This window comes from Halichoerus grypus, chromosome 9, assembly GCF_964656455.1.
Source record: "Halichoerus grypus chromosome 9, mHalGry1.hap1.1, whole genome shotgun sequence".
Lineage (NCBI taxonomy): Eukaryota > Metazoa > Chordata > Mammalia > Carnivora > Phocidae > Halichoerus > Halichoerus grypus.
This window is the reverse complement of record NC_135720.1, coordinates 4,987,130-5,010,265: the sequence shown is the minus strand read 5'-3', so window position 1 is coordinate 5,010,265 and position 23,136 is coordinate 4,987,130. Positions and strand designations below refer to the sequence as shown.

Genomic DNA, 23,136 nt, shown 5'->3' with positions numbered 1-23,136 from the left:
TGTAGGTCATGCTCTTCAGTGTGGCGGAGTGTTTGCATCAGACCTGGGTGCACCATCGACCAGCTGTGCCATCTCAGAAATCGGATTAACTTCCAGAGAACCTCAGTTTTCATGTTTGTACAGCACCCATAGTAATCGTTAGAACAGAGGCTGCACGTAATAGGTGCTGTTTACACAGTAGCGACTATCCTCTCGTTTTATCCTATTGTCTGGGATGAACCCTGCACAGCACAGCACACAGTTTCATATTTAGCATAATTTCCCATATAAACTACTAGTGATTCAAAGAATTCTATCTCCATCTTCCTGACTTGTTTCACCTCTTTTTTTTTTTTAAATAAGTCTATAGAAGAGATCAGACTAAGGTAGCTAAATAACACAATATTCTATTTATTTGAATTTCAACAGAAACAATGGAGGACCTGCAAATAAATGGGTGAATGTTGTGTGATTGATGTTTAATCAATTGCAAAGCGTTTATAGAGAAAGGACTGATGCTGAAATCACTTGAAAATGCAACTATTATTCTAAAGGACTCTCAGAAGTAAAAACAGCCAAATACTCTTATTTTTAATTTTTTAATTTTTTAGATGCTTTTTTCGGTATAGTTTCTTTAATTTTGACAAAAGTTCCTTTAAAAACTCATTTGAATGTTCTCTTTAACGGAGTAGGAGTTGCAAACGCTCTAGTAATTTTTTACCACTTTCATATTTAAAAATAATATGCCCTCTAAACATTTACATTCAAGATTTGTTTTTCCTCAGATGTGTAAATAACACATAGTAATTTGCATCTCATGCATAAATCTCACTCTGTTGAATACAAATATTCAGGAAAGTTCCTTGTTTCTCTTCTCTGTTTCCCCCGCTCCTGGTAGTTTGGTTGACTAATTTTTCCAGAAAGATGAGGAGGGGGCCCTGGTTGGCAGTTAGAAAATGAATCTCTTGGCACTGCTCTCTTTCAGGGGCAAGGAACTCAGAGCTGAATAAGTAGCCCAGTCTTTTACAATACTAATAAAAATACTTCAATCTTTAATATTTTCCCAGATGAATGTACTAATGTGTCCTTTGTTAGTGACATGTGTAGATGCTGCCTATCCGGGGATTTATCCAGAATGGATTTGCCCCTTGGGTTTCTTGTGGAATGTGCCCGACTCAAATCAATTTCACTTCCCCGAGCCCTGGAAAGAAGGTGGGCATCCGAGCAGCAGGCTTGGTAGACTGAGGTTGCTCCCTGGCGTCTCACGTTACCATCCCTTCACCACCGGGACATTGCATTTCCAGAAGTTTGCCTTGGCCTTGTATTGATCATGTCTGGTTAAACTCTGAGGCTTGTTTTATATTCCAAATTTCCCACACTACTGGTTTCTTGCCTACTGATCATTTGCTGGGTCTCAGCCTGGCAAAAGATGTCTCAGGGAGCCTCACCCCTGTTATAAAATGTGACTAAAATATTTCATTGAGTCGTCTGCCCTTGGTGCAACTAACTCTTTTTAGCAAATGTCTGGTGATGCTTTGAATAAAAGATGCTACATGAAAATAAATTGCAATGTTCTCTGCTTCTGCTGCTATTTATGTGTATTCTCTTTCTACCATTAGAAATTGATCTTATTTAACTTTTAAGGTCTTCTTCATATAAAATGGGCAAAATCTGGTTTTCTAAAATTATTTATTCATTCTTTTTTTTCCCTTCCACTTATTCTCCAAACAATTTACTAGGTATGTACTGAGCATCTGTCCCAGCTAGCTCCATGTTAGGAGACAGGAAGCACATTGCAGGGTCCTGCTCTTCAGGAGAGCAGGTGTTTGAGAAGACAGATGTCTTCAGGACTCACAGATGTGAAGCAGCTAGATAACAATACCAGGCAGAATACAATGAGATCAAAGACAGCGAGAGCTTGAAGACTCCAGAAAATGGAGCAGAGTGTGGGACATGCATCAGTGGGAGACTAATATTAGACGTTATTATCAGACAATATTGATAATAGAGAGAATCCTATCAGTGTAGTTATCACGGACCAGGTACCAAGTGCCAGATCCTGTACTTTGTTTATGTCTTCCCTTGACGGATGCCCACGGCCACTTGGCAAAGTAGGCATCGTTGTCCTACTGTATGGAGTTTGAGAAGCGTCCTTGCGGAGGAGGCTGGGATTGAGCAGAATTTGGCAGAAGTAGACTGTGAAGAGCTGTTGAGGAGAAAGAAGGCATTTCCTGGGGAAAACAATGAACGTGTCAGGAAGACCTGGCCCCTGAGGTTCAGGGAGAGGTGGTGGGAGCAAGATGCGGCCAAAGCCAAGAGCGGGCTTCGGGGTGATGGAAGATGAGGTTACTTACTGAGGTAGCGGTGGATTCGGGTCAAGCGAGGTGTCCCACGGCGGGCGCGCCGGAGTCTGGACTTTGTCCTACAAGCATGGAGCTTCCTGGGAGGTATTTGGGTGGTAATGATCACATAGAAAGCCACACTCAGCCATCGGACGGTTCGGTGGCTTAGTAACTGAAATGAAACATCCTCCTCAGTGGTTTAGTCTTTACTCGGTTCCTGTCAGGGTCTGGGTGTTTTGTAGAAGAGTAGTGAGGACACTAAAGTTTACCCTGGCTTGGCATCCTGGCCGAGGTCATTTTTCTGAGGGCACTGACCTCGGTGGCCCCTCCACCCTTAGGCACACACGCGTGCGCACACACACGCGTGTGCACACACGAACATGTGCACTAACACACACACCAGAAAAAGGAGCCCCTGGCTGCCGTGTTTGTCACCTGTAACCCCAAGCCCTTACCAGAGATCCAAGCTGTGCTGGCAGGATTATCTCCCCTGGGAATTCAGAACTGGGGAACTTTCTACCCGTGATGATTCTACCCTGAGGTACGTCTTCTCTTACACTGAGGTATTGTGATCCTCAAGAGAGGCAGCCCGGGCAGGGGGAGCAGGCAGAGAAGAAAATCTCTGTATACTACACCTTATGGAATTATCTTTTGTTTTGCAAATACCATTTTTAAAGGGGAAAATGATTGAATATTGGCAGTTTTATTTATTTATTTTTTTAAAGAGTATTTCTTTGACAGAGAGAGACAGACAGAGAGAGAGAGAGAGAGCACAAGCAGGGGGAGGGGCAGAGACGGGCAAGATAAGAAGTTTCTAGCAGTTTGACTATGGTCTGCCCGAGTTTGGGTTTGCATTTGCCAAAGGTCAAGGGTGTACAGATAATCTGGAAAGCCCCATTGTTAAGGCATATGGTGCTTTCCTCTGTAACTAGGTAAAGGGATGGGACAGTGGATTTCCCTTCACCTGGAATGTTGTCTTCATTTGGAAGGAGAAACTCTGTGAATCTCTTACTAATTTATTTTTTCAAAGCACACATATAGGAGAAAAAGTCTAAAAGTAAATAAGGCACTGTAATATTTATTAATTCAGTTGATGAGAAGTTGAGTGATTATTATTATATTTGTAACTTCTAAAAAATTATTTGTTTCAAAGGGATTTGGTGATGTTTAGGAAGAATCTGCATTTGCTCAATCCAGGTTCTGCACCCAAACTCAGCCAACTAGACTTTTGGAGGAAGGAGAGAAGCTGGGAGTTAATAAAATTCAGTTTTGACCCCTTGAAAGAAGACTGTCTCAGTGTGCATTCAATCAGGGATCTCTGTAAATATTTATTCTGCTATTTCTTAAAGGGGTTATATGTTTACAGGAGAGAAAGTGGTGCTCGCTGACATAGGGCACATTCTGCTCCTTGGCGGACGTTGCCCTCTGTGGGAGCATTGCCCTGAGAGAGCATGCCGATTAGCAGGAAACCACTGTTCTTAGAATGACACCACCCTGTTCCCAGGCAAAGGGTCCAGGCTTAATCAGCTGGCCTGAGTCGTGGTGTCACACAAACCCAAACGTATCAGTTCGTGCTCTTTTCAGGCTCCATTCACAGAGCAGGCATAGACGGAGGCCGACTGTGGGCTTCCGTGCTCCTTTGCCCCAACTAATTAGAGGGAGGCAGGCCAGCAGCACTCCTGCCTCTCTGTTTCCCAGCAGATTTTATGGTGAGTGGACTTGGCCTTGGGCCTGCCTCTGCATGCTTTAGAGACTCAAGACCCTCCTCTGATCAGCATTGCTTTTCTACATCCATGAGGGCCAAATGCTGCCCACGCCTTTTCTACCTGAGTCCTATGACTGCCCACGGTCTCTCCATCCCCCACAGGGCCTCAACCCCATGGCCCAGCCCTGTTACCCCACTTGAATGGGGGCCGTATTTCTGCCTGTCCCAATCCCTGGGGAACCGGCATGCTTCTTCTCTTCCCTCTCTTGCTCGAATGGGTTTTCTGGCATGACCCGGCTCAGGCCTGGGAGTCCTGTTCTCACCACTTGGCGCCACCAGAACTGGACCCCATCCATGGCTTTGCTCTCTCTGGACTCCTTAGATGTGAATGAGTCTGCTATGTCCCTGTGGGACTTGGTCTCTTGGCCTCGTTGTCCACTCTCTTGTGTGGCTCTCACCATCGCCTTCTTCCTGCCCAGCGTGTTGCACAGCTGGACTCCATTCTCCACTTTATCAGCAAGCAGTCATGCCAAAGCCTATTCACCGGTCACAGTCATCACAGCCGCTGTCACTCTAACTCAGCAGATGGACAGCAGACCATATGGGGACAGAAGGAGTGAGAGTTACTTCTCTCCCAGGAGTGCCCCCACACTGGAATAAGACCAAGGGCTGACGACTTTTACTGGGGTTTAGGGTCATGATGTATTAGTAAGTCATTTACTTTTCTTGCTAAAACTAACAAACAACAAAAAAAAGGTCCTACTAAAAAGAAAGATAAATGTGTATTATTTTGTTGTTGTTGGTCCTAGATGACTGGTTTGCTTAAAATGCACAGGGCAGTAAGTACAGTAAGTAGTGGGGGGATACTCTGTCTTTTACCAGGAACATTCATGTTTTCAGGGAAGTTCTGATGCATAAGAATTTTCGATTGGGGGTAGCTTCTTGGGGAAAGTAACCCTTATTTCTAACTTAGAGTGTGCCATCATAATTAATTTTCTAATTTTTCCAAGGTTTCCAGAGATTCGTTCTTATGACTCTTGTGACTTTCTATGGTGTAAGACTAGGCCTTTGAGTTCTGAACAAGATTCCATTTACAGTTCTTTATTAAGCATTTGGGAAATTTAAATATTCTTAACTTCAGGAGACTATCCCTTTTGAGAGCATGGCAAACAGTTCCTTCATCATTCCAGACAGGCGGAGTCTGTGTCTTCCCTCCCTAAGGACAAATTCTGAGTCTTTCTTTGATTCATGTTTGATTGACATGGCAAATCCCAATTGTAAGTTTATAGATGGGCCCTCTGAAAGACGAAGTATGAAAGGTACTTATTTAAATTACTCTTGGTTTTGCTTTGTAAAGTATGCTATTCTTAAGTCACAGTGCTTCACATGAATTACAGACAAGTGATGGTTTGGCAAAAACATAATGCTTACAACACATCACATGTTACCAGCGAGATGCCACATGACATGATTTTATTAACACGAGTTAAAGTCAAGAGTACAGGTTTGATCTGTTTGCTTTCAGGTTAACAGCAGCGGGAGCTGGACTCCAAGCAGGGATGGAAGCTTTGCTAGCTCATTAAGCAAACTCCACCAAGCATTATCTCCCTGTTACCTAGCAAAGCAACTTTCTTGGGAACTGATACAATGTCTCTTTTCTCCACCACCACTGCAATACTCTGCTGATAACACCATTGCTATGTGTTTTCCATAGTTATATCTTCTAATTTTATATGAATTCATTGCAACTCCGGCTTGTGGATTTTTGCTTTTTTCCCTAGAATTAGAGCCCCAAATTATAAGTGGATTTGGACAAGGTTCTAATTCTTCTGTAGACAAAAGATTCTTTGAGGGAATTTGGCTGGGGGGGCGGGGGGAGGTACAAATAGGTTCTGCGTGGTGACGGTTTCATTGCTTACTGATCACTTAGCCTCACAGCCAATGTTAAATGTTAAATATGAGTCATTAAGAGCAGCTATCATTGAGCTAAGTGCTCTGCGGTATACATTGTTAGCGTGTGAATTCCATGGGTTTAGACACTGTTTCCCTAGAGGAGCCTGAATCCCATCATTGCCATGTCTCTCTTCTTGGGAAGATTTGCAGACATCGGGTGAACTCCGTAACCAGATCTCCCTGTGCTCACTGAGCGGTAGTAGTTACATTTTTGTGGGGTAGCGAGAGATAATCTGTGAGCATGCAGGTTAATTATGTTTTTTCCCTGCTGCATTCTAGAATAACACCAGTGTTTTAATAACTGCAACCTTTCTATGCGAGAGGTCCTTTGAGACGCAAAACTGGCAATAGTAAAATAACAATAATATTCTTTTCAGTGGTAATGGTGGAGATAATTGTACGGTGAAGAGGTGCCATGAAAAGGTGGCCCGGGCACCACTGTGACCTGGCCCATTGCTGTGTCATCCTCACGCTTTCTATTTTAGCATTAATAACATGCCTTTATTTTGTTCCCCTTCTTTATGATAATCTGGAAGTCTTAAGTGCCTCAACCAAGCCTAATGGATTGTTGAGAAGCCACAATAATGACATTTTATTCTATTATTATAATTTGTTTTCAGGAGGCATATTTTTAATTATTTGCATGAATAATGTCATTATGTATTCATGCCAATACAATTCTGATAATTAATTTACATGATGGAAATTTCTTAGTGATTTTGATGTCAGTGTTAATAGCAACATCTGATAGTTGATCTGGGGATGTTGACATAAATTTAACTTTTAATATATTATTGCCAACACCACCGGCAGTATAAAATTACTTTGCAAGAAAAGAAAAAATCCATCGGGGAAGAATTTCAATGAAAAAGAAAGTGAACCTTCCCTAGGGTTTATGAGTCCAGAACAAAATATATGCACTCAGATGTGACAAATGACTTACTTGGACACAGACTGGGGAAAATGAACCTGTCGAAACGGGTAGCTTCCTATAAAGAAAGCTTGCTGTGAAAATACTGTACATGCTGGAAGAAGTGGCTCTTACAGGCACTTTTTTTGTTAGTTTGTTTTCATAATTTTTTCTTATAAAATCTTTCAAAACTTTTGAACTCTTTGTGTGCTTCTTTTGTATTTTGCCTTTGTTAATTTGCATTTTACTTGTAAGATTTAACAGGGGAAGTGACAGGCCATTGTTATTTTACAGAACAAAAAACATTGTGCATGTCCAGGAAAAGCTCTATTTTCATGTTTCAGTCAGTTAAATGACTGAGGTGCTAAATCCATTATGGAAGAGTGGACCGTGTTAATGAGGTGATCTCAGGTGATCCTCAGGTAACTGCAGAAAATATGCTCTTCAGTTTCCACTGTGGGAGGGAAGTACAATCCCAGAATGTTCATTGTATTGTTGGGAGTTGTAAACAGCAAATGGTACGAAAACAATGAATCATGGATCACTACATCAAAAACTAATGATGTTTTGTATGGTGACTAACTTAACATAATAAAAAAAATAAAATAAACAAAACAGCAAACGGAACCCCTCCTACTCAGATATATATATTCATAAATATGCATATAAAAACACATACATACACATATACATATATGTGTGTATGTGTATGTGTGTATGTATTTCTGGTTTAAAAATATTGGAATTTGGGGGCACCTGGGTGGCTCAGTCAGTTAAGTGTCCAGTTCTTGGTTTTGGCTCGGTCATGATCTCAAGGTCGTGAGATCGAGCCCTGCACTGGGCTCCATGCTCAGCACAGAATCTGCTAGAGCTTCTCTCTCTCCTTCTCCCTTTGCCCCTCCCCCTTCAATAAATAAATCTAATAAAAGTATTGGAATTTTATAGGTCTGCTATTTTTTAGGAGGAAAACGCCCCAAAATCCTGACTGACCAGATCTGTGCTTGGCTAATGTAGCTGTTTTTCCAGGCTTCCCCTCACCTACAAAGAAAGGCACCATCCTCCCTAATGTGGCATTTGCACCACAGGACATGTTCAAGACCATGTAATGGGTGATGTTCCACTGTCTTCTATTCATTCAAAGTCATTACCGTGGCTCTTAGGTTTTTATAGAAATTAGTTTGCAAAATACTCACACTCTTGAATAAGGTGAGCATGGGAAAACAATGAAAAAATTCAAGGCCGGTTATAATTTTGATTTGCTTTTGGCTTTTGAGATGCTGTATTACAGTGACTGGAGCAGATGGGAAAAACCATCGTGCTGCATTCTGTTCATCAGGTTAGTTATTTCAGGTTATCGTGATTGAGAAAAAGGAGGAAGGGCAGGACTCCAGTGACAGTTAAGATGTTTTTGTCTGCCCAAACTTTTTCCACGTCCTTGCCATCAACAACAGCGACAGTGTCCCTCATTAGCTCTGAACTGACTGGTCTCAGCTCTGTGCGTGAAAAGAGGTTTTGGAGGGCAGCAATTAGTACGGGGCAGATACGAAATGCAACCTATTCTGGGTCTCTCCTCGGTGCGTACAGCCTCGCTGCTTCTCAGGAGCAGAAAGCGTTCATCCCCACCATCTTCACCTCTTTATCTCCCATTTTCTCTTCTAGTAAAAAAAGGAAGGATGGAAGCAAAGTTGGAACACATGGAAGTAGGATGAGCTAATTCAGTGTTGCCTGTACTACTGAGCAGGTTCTCTAAACTTGATTTTAATGAATATTTTGAGAGTGCTCATTTTGATTGGTTGGTTGAAAAAACTTCACCACCACTGAGAATTGAAATATGATTTTGAATGTTTCTGAACAAAAACTATGCACTATGTGATTTGTCAGAATTCACAAGAAAGTGTGAAGTCACTTCTTATGGGCTTTGTTGTGATCAATTGATCCTGATGATTTAAAATATATTTCTCTGGGTGTTGCACACGATATAATTCAAGGAAAAAATTTGTAATTGACATTTAATAACTCTTCAACCTTGTCATTCTATATTTTCATTCCTTCACTTTATTGGTTTCTAATTGCCTTGAAAATATATTATGCTTATGACTATAGTATGCAGTTCTTCATGGCATAAGAACTCAGAAATATGCTTTGACTAAGTTATGAATCACATATTACAAGTAACAGTGGACATTTTTGTTTTGGATTTTCCCAAATATGCTATTTGCAATTGTTTACATATATTAGAATCCCTTGCATTTAAATAGCTCATTATGTAAATATTTAGGAAATAGGTGGATATTTATTTTCATGGAAACTTCCACTCAGTCACTGAAGTTAAGATGATACCTTAATGTTGACGGTTATATTGTATGTTCAGTAAAGAATACATAAATATAAAGTTGAAATATTTTGAAAGTAAAAAAAATAACGTTCATATTTTGAAAATATATAATTAGCAGAACCCACTGGACCAGAAGAATTGCAGTGATAGATCCCTAGGTAACCAGCTTTGGCTTTCCCTGTCTTCTGGCTAGGAAAGCTCCCATTTTCCATCTGGCAGAGGAACTTTTGGCAGCAGAAGAGTTAATTGCTGTGTTTATGGACTATGCAATGTGTTTGTGTCTCAGGGCATTTTAGTGCATTTAGTGCATTGAGGATTGATCTACTTGAGCTCCCAAAGGCCAGCAACAGCCCTGGTGGATGGAGGCCAATGGCTTGGTTTGCAGATGGCTACTAATCCTACACTTCAGCAAGTGAGGTTTATCACACTCACTCTTTGAGAATTACCTAACTTTGTGTTGGATTTACTTCCATACTCATGCTGGCTGCAGAATGACATCAGCTTTGGGAAGTCCAGCCACTGACCCAGGATCAGATAGGGGCTGGACAAGTGGTAGATCAAGAATTGCTGTGGGGAGATGAAACGGTCATGTGTCAATTGTTAGAGTTAGATCCAGGAAGCTGGAGTTCTTGTCCAGTAATTAGCTCTGTAAGCTCACAACTCAGAGCCCTGGTTCTCTAATCAATAGAAAAAGGGGAGTAATAGAGGCCTCCTGAGTTCCTTTGCATTCTAATATTCTCTGATTTTAAATCTTTTGGATAAATGGTAATTATACCAAAAAAAAAAAAAAAAAAAAACCACAGGGAGTGGTAGAAATGGAAACACCCATTCCATGTCAACTCTAGAAAAGATATATTGAAAAAAGCATGGAACAGACAGCGAGGGACAGGATAAGGGCATCAGTGTGCAGAGAAGAGGGGCATTTTGCTCTGGGGATTCAAAAACATTAATAGTTTATCAGAAAGGTAAACAATTTGAGTGAGATGACCTATGTCAAGCGCCCACATTGCAAATGCTCCAAAATGGTAGCTCTGATTACCATTACTATCATGGAGAAGATGTGAAGATGTGGCAAGTGTTCTCCTTCACATACACACACTTTCCCCCAGTCTGGCTTCTCAGATAGATGTTCCTGTTAATAATTGTTATCTTCTGCAGAAAACTTTCATGTCTTATTAAACAGATGTATTTGATATTTATGTTTAATAAAAAACATTTAATTTTGTTTTAACTCTCCCGTGCCCTTGGTGAGCATATTTTAGTTGCCCTAAAACATAAACATAGTCGAGGGGCACTTGGTGATGCAGTCAGTAAAGCATCTGCCTCTTGGTTCCAGCTCAGGTCATGATCTCAGGATAGTGAGATTGAGCCCCATGAGCCCCGTGTCAGGGTTCACGCTCAGTGTGGAGTCTGCTTGGGATTCTCTCCCTTTCCTTCTCCCTCCCCCTTTCCACTTCTCCTGCTAGTTCTCTCTCTCTCTCTCTGTCTCTAAAATACATAAATAAAATCTTTAAAAAATATTAAACATAGTGGAGAGCAATCAACTTGAATCACCCTAACAATCTCTGGCATCTTGCTTTTGTACCCACATCATGCAAGTGTCAGGAGACAGACTGCTCTGAACTCCAGCTGGGAAGTAGGTAGGAGCTGGTCCTCAAAGGATATGGACAACGTATAACTACTAGCACAGAATAACAGGATGAGAAGACTTTTCAGGCCCAAGGAAATAGAAAGTGAACATTAATTTTTGATTGGGGTTTGGATGACTTTGGAAAACCAGCCAAATCTCCAACCCTTATTAGTTAGGTGTAAACTGGTGAAAGGTTAGGATTGAATGTGTGAAAAGGCAGTGTGGAAATGACGCACAAGGAAAGTACTAGAATCCTTCTCTCCAGTATCCCCACTTCACCAACTAACTAAAGTACTACATCTTCAAATGCAAAGATTCCATTTTTTTTAATTGTGCAAAAATTTGAAAATGTCCCTTAGTTATTGCGTCCTGCCTTGGTCCTCTCCGGGTCCATCGCTGAGTCCTTCTTGCCTCTCTGGGTCCATCACTGAATACTTCTTGGGAGTATGGTCCATATTAACCCTTTGTCGTCTTGCTTTTGCATTCATTTCATTGAAAGTGTCTCTCAAAACCCTTGTGACTTCCTATCTACCATATCGTGTCTTTTCCCTAGACCTCACCTTCTTCTACTACTACGTTGTATTCAATGTGTGGGACCACTTCCTTCCTAGATATCTCTTTACTCTTAGTGTCTCAACACCCTACAGTCCTACTTTTCTATCTTCACTGACTAAAACCCACTCTCCTTTACTGGTTCTTCTTCCTCTCCATGCCTCTAAAATGTAGGGACCCACTCCCCTGAGTTTCTTGTCTCCTTGCTCTGTCATGTACTTATTTCTTTGGTGATCTCAGCCAATTCCTGTAACTCCAGCTCCCCCCAACTCTATAGAGACTACTCCTGTATTTGTCTCTCTAGCTTTGCTCTTGCTACTAAACTCCAAATCTGTATTTTCAGCTTTCTACAGGATATGATATGTATTACTATCTCGTATCAAACTCTAAGGTGGCAGTGGAAATGGAATTTGAGGAGAAGTTTGATGAACATTCTAGCAAAACAATGTTCAGAATTTTGTAAGTGGCTGGACATGCAAGATGGGGAAGAGAAACTGCCAGAGATAACCTTGTGTGTGGAGTCTGAGCTCTGGGTGCAACCTTCGGAGACTTTGTCTCTGGGCCTGTCCTCTCTTCTATGAATGATGTCTTTCTGGAAGATCTGATTCATCCCTTGAGTCCAGCCTCTATGCAGATGACCAGCAGAGCTCTCTTTTGACCTGACTTTTGTTTGAGTTCTAGCTCTATAGAAAGAGATCCCCCTGGACATCTATGCTATCCTCTCGTGACACTTTAAATTTAATACATCCAAAATGGGGTGCATTATGTTCCTCTCCAAATTTAATTTCTTCTTAATACTTAAGATTGTGGCTTCAAAATAATCATAACTTCCCAGGTTTGAAACCTGAAATTCATCTTTTCTTCTTTTTCACATTCCCTTGCTTATTTCCATGGGAGAGGTAGACATCCCTACTTTATTAGCGTTGTGCTTGACCAGGGAACTTATTTAGCCAATGGGAGGTTAACAGGTCTGACACAATAGAGGCTTGAAATGGGTTTACACAAACTGTGCTTGGGCTCTTACGTGTCTGTCCTCTGCATCTGCCCTTGCCCGGGAAGACTGGCATGAGCTAGCCCACTGGTCCTAGGGTATAAGCTATCTGGAAGCCCAGATCAGCTGACTCCCAGCCAACCTGCAGATCTGTGACCCAAACAAAAACTTACTGTTGTGTGCTGCTGTTAATTTTGTGGTTGTTTGTTACACAGCATCATTGTGACCACATTGCCTGGCACACCTCTGCTTCTCTTCTAATAGTCCGTGCTGGTAACCTGTCTTCTCTCTGCCTGAAGCCCAACCTCTCCTTCACACTTTGCAGACTACCGTTCTGAAAGCACATCTGTAGTCCTAGCCGTCTCTTGTTCAACAGCCGTCAGAGGCTCCCTATTACTTAGCATGTGATCCACCTCCACGGCTGGTCGGGGAGTGTCCTCCGTGATGTGGCTCGTCCTCCATCTCAGGGTTTAGTTCGCTCTGTTTTCTACCTGTGTGCTAGAACCCAGTGCTGGCAGGCCGCAGTATACCGCAGCTTCCGCTTCCATCTGTCTTTCCTTACATGGCTTCCTTGGCTTGGGTTGTCTGCCCACATTGTTGGTCACATTTTGAAATCTTAAGTTTCCTTTCAAGGTAAATCACTGATGCCATCTCTCCATAAGTCTTTTCACCGCCAAGTGCGTTGTGATTTTTTCCTCTTCCCAACACCATTCAATCTTTCTCTTTTATTTACGACCCTCACTTTTTTTGTATTCGTGTCTTCCTGTTTCTCCAACGGTGCCACTCACCGTCCCCAAGCATCCTTATAAGCTTGGTTGTAAGCTCTTTGTTTTTTTGTTTGTTTGTTTGTTTGTTTCTGTCTTGTTTTGTTTTTGTCTTTTCTGTGGTTTGGAAATCAGTGCATTACAAAGTAGAGTCTTGATTTTTATTTGAATTGGGTTGAAAAACAATAAATTATATTTCCCCCAATACCTAAAAACATCACTTGCAGTACTAGAATGGAATTTTAATTTGTTCAATTTTAATTGTTTTGTATTGTAGGGAAGAGAGTGAGCGGTTCTCTGTCTGGGGTACTTCACCTCAGCAGGCAGCTGGGCACTTGCCAAAGGGCTGTAGAAAGCATCAGGGATCCTCAGAGTTGGGCAGAGAGAATGCCAGGCTTTGGTAGGTGCAGAAAAGCAAGTCTTTGTCCCCTCTGTCATGTCTCTCTGGGATCCGAGCTGCCAAGACTCATGTGGACCAATGCTTAACGCAGGGATGGGGACACCAGTTTTTATAATGAGAAATTATCTCCTGATCAAATTGGATTCCTTAGAAATCTGCGTCCATTTGTTTGATCAATCGTTTTTCATTTATTGCTATTTTGCCACTTTCAGTCTAGGGGTAAAGAGGCATTGTGTTTTTAATCCAAATATTGTGAGATACCAGAAATTCCACAACTCTAAGCTCAGGATATATTTTAACAAGGGAATATGCCAGACCTTCCCATATTCACTGGGACTTCTGAAGGGGAAAGTTTCATCCAGAACCAGGGGTCATGGGTACGTAACTAAGGGTCCCACCAAAGGTAGTGGTTATAATAGCCACGATTCAACCACTTATCCCTAGAAAACGTAAACCATTCTTTCCATCTTCCCAAAACTGGGAAATATCTCTTGTATAATTTGGTGAAGTCATTCAGGTTGTTAGGATTGTCTGGAACATTGTTTCTGGATTAGTTATGTCAGTTGGTCAGTGACCTTTCTTTCTTACCAGTAATTAACCAAACTTCTTATCAGACATATTATTTAGCTACACGACTTCAAACTTTCACCATGCTTTAGGAAATTGGCTGAGTCTCAGAAAATGGGAGCAAATGATTCACTTTCTGTGAGAGGAAATTGAGGTCAGTCTGGCATCAGGGTGATTGAGATCCTTGACTCTAACATAGCCACAGACCCCGCCTCCTCACCTGACTCAGCATGGCTGATGAAGAGTCATCCTGATCCCGGATCCGAGTTTCTTCTTCACGGGAGGTTCATTACATGCAATGCCTGATTCAGACACAGACATTCTGAAAATCCAGAGGGCTAACCCAATTACTGTGGCTTATTCTTCTACTCCCTGGAAAAAGACAGGTTTGTAAATGAGCAGTTTCATAACTGTTCACTGGTTATTCTGCCCACCATGTCAGTTTTGATTATTGTGTAAAAAATAAAAATGCCTGCTTCTGTTCTGTAGACCCACCAGCCATGCTCAATAGCAGGAAACTGTCAAGTGGCTGGATATGCGTGTTTCTAGATAGAAATGTTTAAATAAATTGTGTCTTTTTGTAATATATTGTGACTTTAAGTCACTCTCCTTTAAAATATATATATTTATGCATATACGTACATATATATCCTTATACACACATGCGCACCCATCACACACTTGGGGATGCATAAATACATCACTTTATATTTTTATCACTATTACTTGTAAATAGGAAATGAAGTTACAATCCTTGAAATTGTAATGGCGAGCACACAAAGACACAGTTGCTGGCACAGAATTCAATTAACAGATAGCAATCACCCCTGGGTGACTGTGTGAGGTAGAAATATACAGGCATGCTAATAAGTAATATCTTAAAGCCACAACGTTTATCAGCCAGCAGCCAGACATGGGCACAAGTGTGGGCAGACAGCGTTGCTCTAGGATATTTAATACAAACCAGCTCTCTCCGTTTAAGGATTTGTGTTTAATCATTCAGCAACATTTTAAAACATCCCGGCTGGCAAGCTTTTCAAATGGCACTGCTTCGGTCAGAAAATGCAAGGGCTTATTTTGCTCCCCATGGTTGAGAGGGATAGGAGGGGTGGGAAAAAGGAGTTTAGGAATAATCAATCTGCATTTGTATTTTTAAATGTTTTTTTCCTTGTCATTTTCTGATCTTTGAGCTACTTCAGTGTGCATCTGCTGGGTGAATCATAGCTTTAACTAAGGAAACACGCAGAAGGCACTCATTAATACGGAATAGCCAGATGACTGACTCCCTGTAAAATAGCATTTTCCCTAGCAGCAGCTTAGTACAGCTTATAGTTATATTGTTCTTGAATTTTAGTGAAAGAGGAACACAGGGGTGCTCAGAAACTAGAGGCTGTTTTATTTTTTCATGCACATAGGGGTATTTCTATAGTAGGTTAAAGAAATTCTTTAAGTGCCTTTCAAAATATTTTGTACTGTGTATAAGCAAAAGAGCAAAGAAAGGTTATGATAAGGTGGGGCATGGTGTAGCTTTTCCGAAGGAGAATGTGAGTTTATCAAAAGAATGTGACCCCTAGTAATTGACAAAAAGAAACATTGTCTTACATTGAAATAAAGTGGAAGCCATGTTTATGATTGCCAAGATTAAAATCCTCATCACCCAGAAATGGTTCAAGAACAGCGAGTCTACTGGCATCTGGGTCATGTGATTTGCCTGAAGGTGTTATGTCGTATTTGTTACAAGCAGATGCCTGGGGGAATCTGGCTGCTTAGCAGATGGCTTTGCTGGGAGAGCATCTTCTACATTTGGTTCTTTGAATCAATCAGACCTTCTGTAAAGCTCTTCGTTCTTCAAAGCAGAGAGGTAAAGGGGGAGAGAAAAGATGAGAATAAAGGGAATAGCTCCACTGTAGGTACAACTAACAGAAGTATGAGTAGATTCTACTTTAATTGTATTTTTCAAGTACTTAGGTTAGTACTTACTATTTCTCCTCTAAGGTTCAAGTTTTTACTTTTTCAAAGTGAAAAAAGAAAGAAAAAACAAGCAGAGGTTATTGTAGAGTTCAGGCATTTCATACTTTTTAAGCATGTGGGTTTTTAAGAGATACGATGACAGCACTATTAATTTTAAGACTGAAAAATTGTTTGCAATTTTCACCCTTTGCTGACCAAGAGCCACATTCTGAGAGTCAGGGCTCTGTGGCATCCAGTGGCTCCTTCCTTGCTGCAAGACCCTCATTGTTGTCCTGAGATGTTTTCCTGTCTACAAAGTAACCTCGAAATTATGCCTGAGAAAGAATCTTCTCTGAAGGTCATCTCCACAGGGAGACCATCGATTCAGTGCCAACATCTTATCCCGATTTCTGTGATTTTCTCTTCTGTCAAGTAAATATGGTTTCATGAACCCAGAATTCACTTCACTGTTGTCTGGAAGGATCCACTGTAGCCAAATTGGGAGACAGTGGATTATATTTAATCCAAAATGATAACAGATCTCTTGAACTTGCCATTTATAATTTAACACAGGATAATGATGTCAGTAGAGTGAAAAATTCAACTGGTGAACTTGGGTGTTTGTGTATGAAATGAGTATTTAGAAATTTCATGGACTATGAACAAGAGTCCCTGTAGATTCTTTTCCATTTCCTTAGGGCTCACAAGTTTTGATTATATCAAGGAGTGCACATTTCCCACAAGTGTTGTTGCAATGGAGAATTTACAAACTCCTATGATCCTTAAAAGACAACAGCTGAAGTGGCCTCTAAGTACTTACAAATGATGGGTTAGGTTAGAGAAAATGCATAATATCAAAAAAAAAAAACCAGAAGTGATTATTTTTCTTATCAAAGACTTGGTCTCTGTTTTAGGGGAAACAATATATTCAGATTTAATATTGCACATAGTTGTGTAGCCATTTTTAAAAAAGTTTTATTTATTTATTTTTTTAGTAATCTGTACACCCAATGCAGGGCTCGAGCCCATGACACCAAGATCAGGAGTCACATACTCTTCCACCTGAGCCAGCCAGGACCACCTGGTTGTATAGCCTTAATATTAAAAATTATCATCAAAGATGTCTCCTGGGAGTGTTAGGAAATTTTAAGCATAATTTTGTCTGTCTCTATTTGTGCTTGGCTTGAACTGTTAACATGCAGCTATAAATGGATTAGCTCTAGGAGAATGAATTATAGTTTACTGCACGCACACACACACACACACACACACACACACACCTGCACACATGAAATACTGTAGTTGGTCAGATCAACAATCCGTGCAGCCCATTATTCAACCTAGAGGGTGGTACCAACATTCTTTTAAATATAAAAAATATAGTTGACTAGTATGACATTACCTCAAATTTTTCAAGATTAATTACTATTGTTTATTCCAAAATATCTCAATGGTTACAATAATAGGATTTGTGGGGAATATAGAAAAAAAGCAGATGTGGCCCCGAACTCAAGGAGTTTATAATCTAGCTGAAGTCATAGAATGGACATCCACGGGATAACATCAACCAGTTCGAGATGATGTGTAATTGAGCGGTAACCTATATGCACAGATCTCTCAGTCCTGTGGGGACTCAAAACCAGGAGCTGGAAGAGGAGTGGGACTGGCCAAGCCAAATGAGCCACATAGACTCTAGGTACTCATCACACCCACTCCTTCACTAGAAATTTATATTGTGCATTTATGCAAGTTTTTCCTGACCTTTAAAAAACCATTTCAAAATTTCTCATTCTTCAGCTATAGGTTGGTAAAAGCAGTGTTTAATTTGACCTAAGTTGTCCTTTCAAGTTTCAAAGAGTGTCCACTAATTCTATTATGTTAGAACAGAGATTATTGGATGGATGAATGACTTACCTCATCCATGTATTTCAGGATTTTCTAGACTTCAAACATCTCCTCATGTTCTTAATGAGTCTAGGTGGAGTGAAAGCCAGTACAATTGTCCAAGTGAGGGAGCTTCTACACCAGACTTCGTACTGGGAGACTTCCCAGTGGGCTTTGTCTGTGGCATTATTTTGCCTGAGCTCCAGGGTTGGGCTGGAGAGGAAGAAGGGGTGCTCTCCAGCCAAGGGTAGCTCCGGGAGCTTTGGGAAGGTGGGGTGGGTGTGCATCGAGAAGGAAAAGAGGGGCTTGCGGCATGAGCAGAACAGCAACAGCACCAGTGTTGGGGTCCGTGGAGGAAACGGATGGGGTTGCAGAGACAAGCGAACACCACAGGAACAACAGCGGGACTGGGGGGAGGAATACAGCCAAGTGCAGGCAAACTGTGTGAAAGTGAATTTCAAAGACCTTGGTCACTGAGGGGATGAGTGAGCAGAGGAGTTCCGGGCTGGTGTGCTTAGGGAAGCCGAAGACAGAGAAGACACAGACAACGCCACGGGGATTGAGGATCCAGTCAGTACAAGGTCACCAGGGATTTTCGAGATGGTCTTTTCAGTGAAGTGTTGAGGAGTAAGCAAGCAGGTGCTAGGACAGTCGGGGGTGGAGGGAATTTTCTACCACTTTTCCAAAACATTCAGCCTTGAAAGAAAAAAGAAAAGGGGAGTAGCAGGATCCAAAGAAGTTTATCTCTTCTCTGTCCCCAGTAGAATTAGTCCTATCTGTGGGCAGAGAGAAGTAGCACGGACAGAGCGCACAGTGAAGATGAAGTAGCACATACAACTAATGGAGGAAGGACCCAGGGTAATGGCTGGGCTGGGAGTTGAGCCATGGCCTGGGGGAGTAGCGCCTTTGCTCAGGGTCAGCCCCCACACTCATGATAACTGGGGGCTTGTCGTTTAGCCTGTCTGAGGCCCTGTTTCCTGGTCTGTGCTTCAGGGTTAGAACAAAATACAAAAGCGTATGCAATATGCTTAGCACAGTCTGACTAGCGAGCACATAGTGAAAATCTTCAGGTAAAAATCTTCACAGGACTGAGGGAGGGCAGGAGTCTAGGGGTGCCCTAGCGTGTGGTACCCATGAACAGACAGACAGACAGCTGGGAACCCAGAATGCATTCTGAGGCAAGTACAAATCCACGTGGGCCGGGCTGGGGGAGAAGGAGACACAGGGGTTCCATCAGAGAGCACGCGGGGGAGGTGAGGATGGGGAGAGTCTTCCTTTCAGAGGGCACCTGAGGTTTGCCCCACAGGTGAGGAGGAAGCTGTTCCAGGTGAACAGTCTGAGCAGAGGCATAGGGCGGGCACAAGGAACTCCTGACCCACTACCACCCCCAGCTGCTCAGCCGGTTCCATTGGTGTTGGGTGTGAACACTCTGAAATGCTGAAACAAGCATTAGTGCAGAAAGACACACTCATCACAGGACCAATAACATACAAACAACAAACAAAAAAGCCCAATTATTAGAGAAAAATTTCATAAGCGCTCATGCAGTCTTGCCGTCACTGGGAATGATGGCTTTCTGTGACAGGTGTTTGTGAGGAGAGCCAGACAGAGTGGGTGCCCATCAGTGGGCATGGGCTCTGTGCAGTTTTAACTTATGGCATCCTTTGTTCTCGGAGTCACCTCTGGTGGTCACGTGCTGGTGGCCTGGTAATTAAGTTGGACTCTCAAAAGAAACGGCCTCATGGGTTTCTTTGTTTTTAACATGGGCTGAAACTCTCCCCAGCAGAAAGTTCCCATTTCTTCCGTGTGTCACCAAAGTCAAATGCTCATCACAGAAAGTCAGTCAATTTTAAGTAAAAAGGAGCCCTTCTGCAGTTAAACCATAGATTCTATCACTTACGCTCCCTTTCCTTTGAACATATATGTTATGCTTGGGAAATGCCCTCTCAATATTTATGCTCAGAACAACTCCTTTACTGCACAGTGGAGAACATAGATTTCAGCTGTAACACTCTTGTTTCTCAGCCGTTGCTAGACATAAAAGCCAGGTTTCATCTACACCTCTTCTCCCAGATTAGTATTTACCCACTTGTATTTGGTAGTGGTGGTAAGAGGGCACAAGCCAGCCTTCTGACTGTCAAATAGTTTCCAGTCAATCATGTGGCAAAAAAACTGTTGCAAAAACCCAAGTCCAAAACAAAGCAAAGCAAAGCAAAGCAAAGCAAAGCAAAGCAAAGCAAAGCAAGGCGATGAGTGAGATGGCACGAGCACCGTGAGGCAAGGCACGTGTAGAGTCAGTCATTACCACCGCACTTAGGGTGGGAAGGTGGCGACTGGTGAAAACATCCTGTCTGGTCCTCGCCTTGGGCACATCAGTAACTTCCTCCACAGGGCAAACCCTTGCCACTCTTTCCTACCTAGCTCTGGTGCTGGTTCTTGGGTCAGACTTACTGGATTTCCCCAGAGGTCCAGGTGTCCCTCTCCTGTGCCCTGACAGCTATTTGCTCACATCTCCGAAAAGCACTCATCATATGGAACTGGCTGTGAGCTCGCCTGTCTCCATTATTGGACTCTCTATGTGAAGACAAGGGTTGTCACCGGTCCACGTAGTCACAATATTGACTATAAATAATCTGGAACAGTCGTATGTTAGTATAATAAATATGTTTTAGTCCTCATGTTATTGCCAGGTTATGCAATTGAATTCTTAAAAGTTTAAAACTCTTGTCTACAGCTAATGAGGGGGATGTCATCGTATATGTTATGTACCAGGTAACACATTTTTCCTAAAGCCAGATATTCTTGACTTTCATACCCAAGTCCTTCAGTTGGACCATTAGAAGTTTCTAGCTAAATTAGCTAGTAATCTTATCTCCAAAATGTCAGTTAAACATCAGCTAGACAGAGAACGAGTGGGTAGACATATTCACTGCCATCAAGCCAGGGTCCAGTCAAGAAACTTGCTCTTATGGCTTCACCATATATGGCGGGTTCCCCCATCCCCGGTGCTGTCTATGGGAGAGGGTGGAGCCCTGGAAAGCTTCTCCAGCCTAAGGTGGCCAAAGGCTGCCCCTGGCTCACTGAGTCTTGGAAAGGCAGTGAACACCCTGCTACTGCCCGAAGAGTAGAAACTCCCAGAAGCCATAATGCTCTCCCCACTACATGGGCCAAGAGGATAGATGCCGGAGTGAGGACTGTTTCCTGGGCAGTCGTGTGAACATTGATGAGGGGATCGCCTGCCTAATAAAGCTGCTGGGGAGGCAGAGATACCCCAGAACATCAGAATACTTGCAGAGAAGGTTCTGAGGTCCCTGCAAAATTGACCCTTGAAGACCAGCCCCCAGTAGTCTACTATCAGGTATGATTTCCAGATGAGAATGTTTTAGTGGAAAATTTAGGTGTAAGACTGATGGCTTGATCAATTGTGCTCCAATTTCCTAAAGTCCCATGGCCACTTTCTTCTCTGTGGAGCCCTTCAAATGGGTTCAGCTTGCCCCCATTAACTTCCCATCACACCTGGCTCAAGCCCAGTGAAGAGGGCAGAGTTGGTAGATACCAACACAGCCAATCATGCCTCAGACTCACTCGTGATCCCTCTGACAGCAGGGCCTTTGCAGTTCCTCGGGACTGAGGGGCATTGTTTGCGGCACCGGGGGTTGAACCCTGAGCCACACCTCATCCTTTCTCCAGCACTCACTGTGTAGAATCATCCTCACAGAGCACTCTTGGGCTCATCAGAAAATGCCAGTCTCCCCCCCCCCCACCTTTTTTTTACCCAGTCTGAATATCCAGCCCTCTGGCATGCAGTTATAAACTCACCCCTGAATAAAATACATCGACATTGAAATCTTCCCAACACATACATTCCTTATCAACCTCATGGTGGCTCCGAGTGGCACGTCTTCCCGTGGCCGTCCATCTCTGCCAATGTCATCCTCCTTGAACTGCAGGCATACACGAGGCTGGCTAGGGCTTCTGCCACGCCCGTTGGGCAGTGCTCAGCCATGCATTCATTACCTCTGGGCAACTGCCTCAAGCTGGGACTGCCCACTTTTTTGTCACGATTATGAAAATGTATGCAAAGCACACCTAGCATGGAGTGCAACCCGACACGTGACTCTTCCTCCCAGATTATAGACACACATTCTCGACATCCAGCATTTCGTTATTTATTTATACTCCATGTTGTTCCAAATGAATTGAAGGCACCGTCTTGGAACACGGACTGTAGGAGTAATGAGGGAGAGCGTCCTTTCCACATAGCTTTTCACAGAGCAGGATGACGAATTGATGACAAACATTTTTGTAATTGTGGGTTTTCATCTATTTCTGTCCTGTAGCTCACTCATCATTTTTCTCTTCTTGTTGCTTTCCCGAGGTTTTTATTCTTGTATCACAAGTCTCCAAAATAACAGCTAAGCTAACATTTTTTTTTTTTTCCTGTGCAAGGTGCTCCGGGGAGCACTTCACAAGCCTGATCTACTTTAAGCCTCCAAGCACCCCTGTGATATGGGTAGTGGGTTCTGGTGTATCCCTTGTAGGAATGTGAAACTGAAAATCAGAGGGGTTAATGCTCCGTCTTGCGGTCACACAGAGAGAAAGAACGGGATAGCAGGACTCGTCCTGCTGATCTTCTGTAACATGGCACATCATACTAGGGGTTAGTACCCGGCAGGTGAGGGACGTTTGGATGCAGCAGGCAAGAGTACCATGTTGGGGCCAGGATAACTCAAAACCATCTCAGTCAGGAGTCTCAGGACTCGATGAGGAGCTGAACAGAACAAATGCTCCACCACCTCTAGGAGGGTCCACAGTGAACCATGGTGCCAATTTCGTCCCATAGGCGCTCTTCAGGGAAGGTTGCAGACATCTTTATGGAGAACAGCCTGCTTCCAAAGCTTCAGGGGGGAGTTTATAAAAGCCACAAACTCAAGGGCCTGATGAGAAAGGCCTGTGGGCTCGCTGACCGAGGCAGGAGAAAGCCAGCACCTTGTTTCTCCACAACTTTGCTTGAAATGAGCAAGTGAAAATTTGGAGAGTTTAATGCCAGTTTACTAGGCTTTGTTAATATTGTTCATATGTCAAATACTCTGCCACGATTTTGGTGTTTAAGTAAAATTCCAAAATGTCTACCACTTTTCAAAGACCTTAATTAAATTGGACTTTCAAAAGCA

General features: G+C 42.5%; 1 long non-coding RNA gene across 6 annotated transcripts; it reads right to left on the bottom strand.

Annotated features, from left to right (window-relative positions):
- Window positions 1-604: 604 nt before the first annotated feature.
- Window positions 605-22,178, bottom strand: LOC144379023 (uncharacterized). 6 transcript variants are annotated; one of them, XR_013441017.1, is made up of 7 exons: window positions 21,782-22,178; window positions 17,993-18,658; window positions 16,109-16,136; window positions 15,731-15,967; window positions 14,349-14,500; window positions 2,334-2,493; window positions 605-2,185 (listed from the first exon to the last, which is right to left on the bottom strand). It is a non-coding gene; the product is annotated as an uncharacterized LOC144379023 (long non-coding RNA). The 6 variants fall into 6 exon arrangements; XR_013441012.1 differs by having other exon boundaries at window positions 605-2,210; window positions 21,782-22,177; XR_013441014.1 differs by lacking the exon at window positions 16,109-16,136 and having other exon boundaries at window positions 605-2,210; window positions 15,731-15,974.
- Window positions 22,179-23,136: the final 958 nt, after the last annotated feature.